This window comes from Cervus elaphus, chromosome 18 (genome assembly GCF_910594005.1).
Source record: "Cervus elaphus chromosome 18, mCerEla1.1, whole genome shotgun sequence".
Taxonomy (NCBI): Eukaryota; Metazoa; Chordata; class Mammalia; order Artiodactyla; family Cervidae; genus Cervus; species Cervus elaphus.
In genome coordinates this window covers 108204335-108213204 of record NC_057832.1, presented here as the reverse complement: position 1 = coordinate 108213204, position 8870 = coordinate 108204335, and the positions used below count along the sequence as shown (strand labels likewise).

The 8870-nt window shown below is 40.2% G+C and overlaps 1 protein-coding gene across 1 annotated transcript in view; it reads left to right on the top strand.

Annotated features, from left to right (window-relative positions):
• SVOPL (SVOP like) overlaps positions 1-8870 on the top strand; it is an 83810-nt gene continuing 74940 nt past the window's right edge. Inside the window, exon 1 of the mRNA XM_043873435.1 lies at positions 1-281. The gene's annotated coding sequence lies outside the window, so the exon portion shown is untranslated. The remainder of the gene's footprint in view (positions 282-8870) is intronic.

Sequence of the window (8870 nt, the reverse complement as noted above, 5' to 3'; positions counted from 1 at the left end):
TAATTTCCCCTTTAAAAAGGGATTGGGTGAAGGGCTGCTGAGAAGAGGGTGTGACCTGAATGTCATTCATTAGCCCAGGACGCTGGGTTGTTCTTCAAAGAATCTGTTCACAGAACTGAGTCGAAAGGACGAGAGAAGATCTGAGAGCTGGGTTTCTTGGAAAGGGAAGTCCAGAAGCCCACAAGAGGCCCTGCATGGTCCAGCTTCTGTGTAAGACTTGGCTGCAGTAAGGTAGAGAAAAAGAGCTCGAAATAGGAAAGTTTTCCAGTAAGTATACAGAGGTAAGAAACTCTGACGGGTAACATAGTTCTGGGTTTTTTTCTGCTCTGGGGGGCTTAGGGCATTTGACCATTAGTGCTTGGCTGAATACAGATGAAGTATAAAAATTTCACTCTTCTTACTGATGATATTGTAAAACAAATTACATCACACTCAAATTCAGTTTTTAAAAACTTTACATGGCCCAATGATCTCTGGCTAAAAAATTAAGCACAGCAAAATGCAATAGAATAAAATGTCCATCAGTCTCTTTGAAATTGTTTTAATGAAATCTGAACTCCTTCTGAATCCTGGAGTTTCACAGTGAATCCCCAATGTGTGAATTCTTTGAAGGCGGGCAATGGTTACTTTCCATTGAAATTTTTCAGGAGTGATAGTGAAGGATGTGAAGCATTCTTCCCCATGTTAATCCATATTCTTTTGAATTGGTCTGACGGGTTGTCCATCCACCATGCATCCACCAGTCCCTCCATCCATCACTCCATCTCTCCCTCCATCTGTCCATCCTCTTCCTAGGCTAGAAGGGATTTAGAATGACTTAGGGAGTCGAAGAACAGAAAATGCTAACTCAGCTCTTCCAGAGTTCCATTTCAGCATTAAGATTGCAAGCTCTATCTCTCAGTAACATTCCTCAGTCATATCCATCTCTGAAACATTTTGTCCTGTTTATGAAAACATTTTATGAAACTTTGGCTGAAACGCAAGAAAAGAGAATACTTTCCTTATCTGTTAACTTCAAGTTAGTATTTGATTGTCCTCTTAATTTCTTGGAATGTAAGCCCTTTATAATTCACAAATGTGAATACCAAAATCCTAAAAATATCCAATCAACACCCCTGCGGGTCACCCCCGCCCCCAGAATGCCCCCACCAAAGGAAACTTGCTGTTGAAAGCCCTCTGTAACTTACTAGGGCATGAATGAGGACTTTTTCTGTGGCAGGTAGTTGGAATATTTGTTTTTTCCCCCCAACCTTTAGCAACCTCCACTGACATAGAGAATACATCTGAGCCTTGACTGTTTTTAAGGGCTGGTCTTGCATTTGAGCCAAGACGTCTTCAAGACAGACTGATATTACAGTCGGTGAAATTGAGCAGATTCACTCCTTTGAGTGAGTCACACATGACTGCCCACTTTTTTGTCCAGCTTCTCACCCTTGCACCAACTAGGTTCTTCCACTTTCAAAAGGTCTTTCTTTCTATAAAATACACCGATTTTACAACTGAAAGCAATGTACAGCAAGAGCATTTTTAGTGAAAATTAATCCATTTTGTTTTACCCTTCGTAAATGTAAGGTGATTGAATGGGGTGGGTGTTACTGTTAAATATCTGATGGGAGTTTTTTTGGTCTTATTTTCCAATAGGCATATGGCACATGTGAGGTCTTCCTAACACCACTTAAGTTGACTCTTCAAGTGTAATCAGTCTATTTTGGGAAGCAAGCTACCTTCCTCTCCCCCCCACCCCCCAGTTTGGATAGTTTTTCATTTGAGTCCTAGGTGTTCTCATGTTGGCTGAATATTAGTAATAATTGCCTTTGGAGAAATACATATTTGATAACTCTGTAGATGCTTAACTTACCCTGAGTGTATTTGACTTGTGACTGTGGTGAAATTTTGTTAATACTTTGATGAGAAACAGTACTATCATGAGTGCTTGTGTTGCAGTGGGCACTGTGTCATATTACACAGGCATCGTTTCATTTAATCCTCAATCCACTTAAGAAAGTTTATCGGCTAAAAATCACACATACCTGGCTAGTCTGAGTATAGTGGTGTTTACAGTTAATCATAGCTACTTACAGACTTCTTTATTCCTTCTCTACTCCCATTGCTTCACTTGACAAGCCTAAAGAAAATGCAGAGACACACACACAAGAGAGCTTTCTTTTATCTCCATGGAAAACGTGTCTGGTGGTGAACAGGTCAAAGCTGTAGAAGAGCTCCATATCATGGTTGTCAGGTCCCAGGCTCTTTTCTAGCTTATGCTCAGACTTAGCAGAGAGTTTCCATCTTTCCAACTTCATATCTGTTATCACCACCCAAAATGACTGCTGAAGCACCAGCTATCATGTCTCCATGATCCAGGCAGGAGACGGAGGGGGCAAAAGAGGACTTTCTCAGAAGCATTCCCCAGCAACCTCAACCTGTATCTCAGTGGTCACCCAATCAGCAAGGTTCAAGGGAAGACTTGTTACTGGGAGGGCAGCAAGCTGCTTCTCCTGAAAGTGGATGGTATTATTTTTATTTTCAGATGAGGGAACGGAAAAGTTTCAGTTGCTATCTCACCATGGCTACTACCAACTTCCGTTTCTCGCTCCCTGCTTCCTCTCTCCCTTCTTCCTTCTCGCCTCCTTGTCGGCCCTGATTTCTCTCCTCTCCTTTTCTTCCTTCTCTCCATCCCTTTCCCTCTTCCCTTTTCTTCCCTCCTTTATCCTGCCTTTTCTTTCCTCCTTCCCCCTTCTCTCCTTCTTCCCTCTCTCCCTCTTCTCTTCTTCCTTCTTTGCTTCTTACATTTAATTTACGGCTCAGATGGTAAAGAATCCCCCTGTGATGTGGGAGACATGGGTTCGATCCCTGGATTTGGAAGATCCCTGGAGGAGGGCATGGCAACACACTCCAATATTCTTGTCTGGAGAATCCCCATGGACAGAGGAGCCTGGTGGGCTACAGTCCATGGGGTCGCAAAGAGTCGGACATGACTGAGTGACTAAGCATGCACACACACACACACACACACACACACACACACACACACACAGGATACCTAAAGATTTTAATTTCTATAACTTGGTCAGTTATTATAGAAGTGAACAATTTTCCAGTTTTATTTGCAATTTCTTTATCCTCTTGGAAATTGCCTGGTTATATAATGTGCTCGTTATTCCACTAGGGTCTTAACATTTTTTTCTTGAATTTATGGTTTATATCAACTACAGACATCTGCTACCTATATAATGGCTCTTCTTGTTCTTTTAATTTTTGAAATTGTGCTAAAAAATACACATAAAATTTACCTTTGCAGCAATTATAAAGTGAACAGTTCAGTGGCATTTAGTTTTATAACTTAGTTACACAATTTTGTGCAACCATCAGCACTAGCAATGGGGGCTTTCTGTGCCAGGCCACCTTGTAGACTTGTGGCCAGTCAATGACTTGATTGTTTCCAGGTCAAGAGCCTATCCTGACCCAGGAGGTCAAGGCCAGTGATGGAGGGCAGGTGGGGCTCATGGCATAGGGGACAGTGACTTAGGGAGCCCTATGACACATCAACTGTGCATCCTCATTGGTTCATTTCTTCCAGAATTTTCATGGTAACAGACATAGCCTTTCTAAAAACTAAATAATGCAGAAAAGTGTAAAAGGAAGAAAGAAAAAGCCACCCTAAATTCTACCAGCCAGATAATTGTTTCCTCACCTTTTTCTCTTGGCCAAATCCTCGTCCTTCAGGACTGGCTGCCCTAGGTCCCAGGACTGGGCAGACCAGGGCCTCTCTTATGTTGCCAGAGCAACCTCTGTCTACCACCCCTGGACCACGTGGCTCCCACCTCAATACTTGACTTTATCCCCCGTTTGTATGTGCTTTGGGGACAGGAACCCTTTTCACTGTATTTTATTGTCTGATACATGGTGGTGTTCCATAAATATTTGTTGAAAGACAAAACACAATTTCAGACCTATCTCTGGAAATTTCTATGTAAGTATATATTCAAATGAAATTTTATGAACTTGGATCATTGTATATATGCTTTAGGTACACACATTTTGGGAAATGCTTTTTAGCACCAAATAGACTTTCACCTAAGAGCTTTTAAATGGCATTCTGTGATAGGAGTGTATTTTATTATAATTTGTTTGGTCACTCCTTGACAATCACCGTTGTTAAAATAACAGTGTGTTGAGCTTTCATACACTTTATCTTCATCTACCATTTTGATTATCGCCTTAGGATGAATCCGAGAAGTGAAACTGCTTAGTCAATATTCTTTCATCTTTGCCCAGCTGCCTTCTGGAACGGCTGTAGCCATGTACTCTCCTATCAATATCAGGGCCTGTTTCACTTACACTGGGTGGTGGTGTTTTTCTTTTTTGCTCTGGTTGCACCGCGCAGCATGTGGGATCTTAGCTCCCAACCAGAGATGGAACCTGCGCCCCCCCCTGCATTGGAAGCACAGAGTCGTAACCAGTGGGCCACCAGGGGAGTTCCTACACTGGGTATAATTGATCTTTTATATTTTTTCAAATTTGATAGAGGAAAATGGTAACTTGTTTTAATTTGAGGGCATAGTTCTTGTCATATCATGGAAAGCTTGTCATATCATGGAAAGCGAGTAGTATGATTCTCTTCTTCAGTCACGAAATAGATGAGGACTTTCCTGGTCATCCAGTGGCCAAGACTCTGTGCTCCCAATGCAGGGGGTTCGGCTTTGATCCCTGGTCAGAGAACTAGATCCTACATGCCACAACTAAAGATCCCGCGTGCTGCAATGAAGGTTGAAGATCCAGTGTGCTGCAACTAAGATCTGGTGCAGCCAAATACATTTTTTAAAAATATCAAAAAAAAAGAAACATGAAATCACAAATGTGAATCTCCTTTCCTGCGATCAGCTTTAATTCAAGAGATACTGTGAAACAATTATCTTGGACCTGACAGCTTTTGCCAGGCCCTCTGTGATGAATCACTTTGCTGATAAGAGAAGGGAAGTTTGTAGGATGTTTATGACCCACGGAGCTACCTAATCAGTTAAAACAAACATGTTAAATTAAAACTCGTCTACTTGGTAGTAAGTGGCAGATTTCCTGGGTTTCTCCTCCTGCCACTCAATACTTTAGTGAGCAGATTCGCTGGAAGACCGCTTTATTACTCTCCTAAAATGTAAGCCTTTATGATTGTTAAAATTGTAAAACATGTTTAGATTGTTATGAGAAGTCATAAAACTTGACTGGTAGAGATTAAGTGTTGATTGACGATTGAACTTACTCTTAAGCATTTTAGTTGTAACTGAACTTAAGATGAACTTACTAGGATTTTCAAAAATTATTTTCCCACCAGACTAAATTGTTTTATTCTCTAACACTGTGCTGTGCTTGGTCGCTCAGTCATGTCAGACTCTTTGCAACCCTATGTATTGTAGCCCGCCAGACTCCTCTGTCCTTGGGGATTCTCCAAGCAAGAATACTGGAGTGGGTTGCCATGCCCTCTGCCAGGGGTTCGTCCCAACCCAGGGATTGAACCCAGGTCTCCCACGTTGCAGTTAGATTCCTTACTGTCTGATCCACTCTAGCACTGTAGATGGCCATACTCACTTTTGGTTTTTAAGTCTGCTGTCATGATATGCATAGCTGTTCTTTAGGGGAAAAAAATTGGATATAATTGACATGTAATAAAATTCACCATTTTAGAGTATATATAATTCAGTGATTTTTAGTATAGTCACAAGTTTGCACGGCCATCACCACCATCTAATTCTCACTGAGTAATCTCATTGTCATACTTTGGTTAAGTTAGTACTTCATCTCATCTGGAAACATGATATTCAGTCATAGCTAATTTTTAATGTGTACTGAAGTCCTTTTGATAATTAACCAAAGGTGATTTTTCTCATAAATATTTTAAAAGTTACCAGGCAAAGAACACCCCTCCAAAAGGTATTTGGACAACAGTTGGAAAGAGAGCATTAGGTATTTCTGGAACATTCCATCTTAGTAAATTTCAGTCTCTCATATGGTCCAAGAGACCAGTTATTTTTACTTTTTCCGCTCTGTGAAAATAATGGCCTTCTGTACTTTTCATGATCTCCTTTGGGAGAGAGGATTTCATGAACTCATTTCTGAGCATTATTGATTTCTCTTCCATCTGGAATATTTCTGTGTCTGTGACAGAATTTTAAGGAAACAAATAATATCTACTTTACAGTATGGTTGTTTTTGTGTGTATCTTTGGTGTCCCCAGCTAGGTTAAAAGCTCCTTAGGGCAGGGGATGTGTCAGAGGCTCCTACAAACCCTCCACAGGAGCCCACACAAAGACACAGAGATGGCACTTGGCAAACATTGATGACCTTGACTTGTTTCTTTGCAACCGCTCTGCAGCTATTTATGTTCTGGGAAAAGGGGACCTTTGAGTTCTGCTTCTGCTACTTACTAGTGGTCTGATATTGGAAAAGTTACATACAAATCTCAGAACCTCCTTTTTGGAACTATTTATTTTGAAAAATGTTATACATCTGCAACAGCAGAGGACAGTCAAACCCCAATGTACCCACTACCCTCCTTAAATAATTTTTACTATAAGGCCATTCTTTTTCATCTACACACCCATCCCCTTTTGCACTCTATTCCTAACCCATCACTGAATTATTTTAAAACAAATCCCAAACATTGTTGTATCTGTAAATATTTCAGCATATATCTCTAAAATATAAGGATTTTTTCTACCATGGCCATAATGTCATTGTCCCACCTAATGATGTCATCACTAATTCTTTAATATCATCAAACTTCCAAACTTTCTTAAATTTCCCTGATTTTCTGTCATCTTTGTCATCTCATTCTCTTGTTGTTTTATAATTGATTTGTTTGACTGAAGATCCAGGCAAATTAACTCATTTATTTGGTTGGTTTGTCTCTTTTCTGTTAGTCTATCCATTCTCCTCTCCTCTTTTTTATTTTCCATTTATTTATTGAAGAAGTTGAGTCATAAACCTGTAGAACTTCTTGCAAATCCAAAATTTTGGATTTTTCTTTTTGTATCCACGTTGTGTAGTTTGCAGCAATGAAATTAAAAGACACTTATTCCTTTGAAGGAAAGTTATGACCAACCTAGAGAGCATATTAAAAAGCAGAGACATTACTTTGCCAACAAAGGTCTGTCTAGTCAAGGCTATGGTTTTTCCAGTGGTCATGTATGGATGTGAGAGTTGGAAAGCTGAGTGCCGAAGAATTGATGCTTTTGAACTGTGGTGTTGGAGAAGACTCTTGAGAGTCCCTTGGGCTGCAAGAAGATCCAACCAGTCCATCCTAAAGGAGATCAGTCCTGGGTGTTCATTGGAAGGACTGATGTTGAAGCTGAAACTCCAATACTTTGGCCACCTGATGTGAAGAACTGACTCATTTGAAAAGACCCTGATGCTGGGAAAGATTGAGGGCAGGAGGAGAAGGGGATGACAGGGGATGAGATGGTTGGATGGCATCTTTGACTCGATGGACAGGGAGGCCTGGCGTGATGCAGCTCATGGGGTCGCAAAGAGTCGGACACGACTGAGCGACTGAACTGAACTGTGTAGTTTAGCATTGTTTCTTCATCCTTTGTATGAAATGGTGTATGTGTGTTAGTTGCTCAGTTGTGTCCAACTCCTTGTGACCCCGCTGACTGTAGCCTGCCAGGCTCCTCTGTCCATGGACTTGTCCAGACAAGAATACTGGAGTGGATTGCCACTCCCTTCTCTAGGGGATCTTTCCAACCAGGGATCAAACTCTGCTCTCCTATATCGCAGGCAGATTCTTGACCATTTGAGCTACAGGAAGTATAAAATGGTAGGTAGAGCTAGAGGCTCAGTCAGACCCACGTTCAGTTTCTTTTTATGAGACTACATCACAGGTGATGTTGTATATCCTTCCTCATGCATCTCATCAGGAGCCATGTTGCATCTGATCATCTTTAGTGGCATGAGGGGCCAGTGTCAATGGGGTCAGGGGTGTTATTAGTCTTATCTGTTTGAATAAAGTTCTCTATCAGGTTTTTACCTAGTGTATCAGCCATTGATGATCGTTACTTGGATCCTTTATTTTGTTAGGAGTTGCAAAATCATGAACTTTAATTCCATCCTTTCTGTATGTTTTAGCTGAAATGAAAGAATACTTTTAAAGTTTCACAGACTGTTTGGTTACTCTAAAATACAATCTGTACAAGAAAGGCAAGATACTTACTAGTTTTCAGAATGAGTTGTTTTCTTAGTATTCTCCAAAGATGATCAGTGAGATTACCATTTTAGCAATCCTATGAACAATGGATTTTGATATCTCTGGGCTTTAATTCTTTGCAGCAATTTTTCTTCTTTAAATATATATGTGTGTGTATGTATATATATATGTATCTATAATACATAATGAATTCATTGATATTTCCAATTCAAAATTAGAATGTAAAGTGTTCACATAACTTTTGATTTTTGTATATTCTTTCTCTTACACTGAAATCTTGGTTCCTAATAATAGTAACATAACTGCTTTATCCTACAATATACTTGTATCAGAATAATGATGCCAATATTATTGCTAACAGTATAATTAATGAGAATAGATTAGGGTTTCTGTTTATCCTACCAGGGGTGTAGAATGAAATTACCATTATAAACCTATTTAAAATTTTTTTCCGCTAATTTCAGCTTTCCTTGTTTTATTCTTGTTTTGATGTTTAGGGTTAAGTTTTTTTTTTTTTTTTAAGGATTAAATACCCAAGGTGAAAATTAATTAAGTCACTCAGTTGTGTCCGACTCTGCGACCCCGTGGACTGTAGCCCACCAGGCTCCTCCATCCATGGGATTCTCCAGGCAAGAATACTGGAGTGGGTTGCCATTTCCTTCTCCAGGGGATC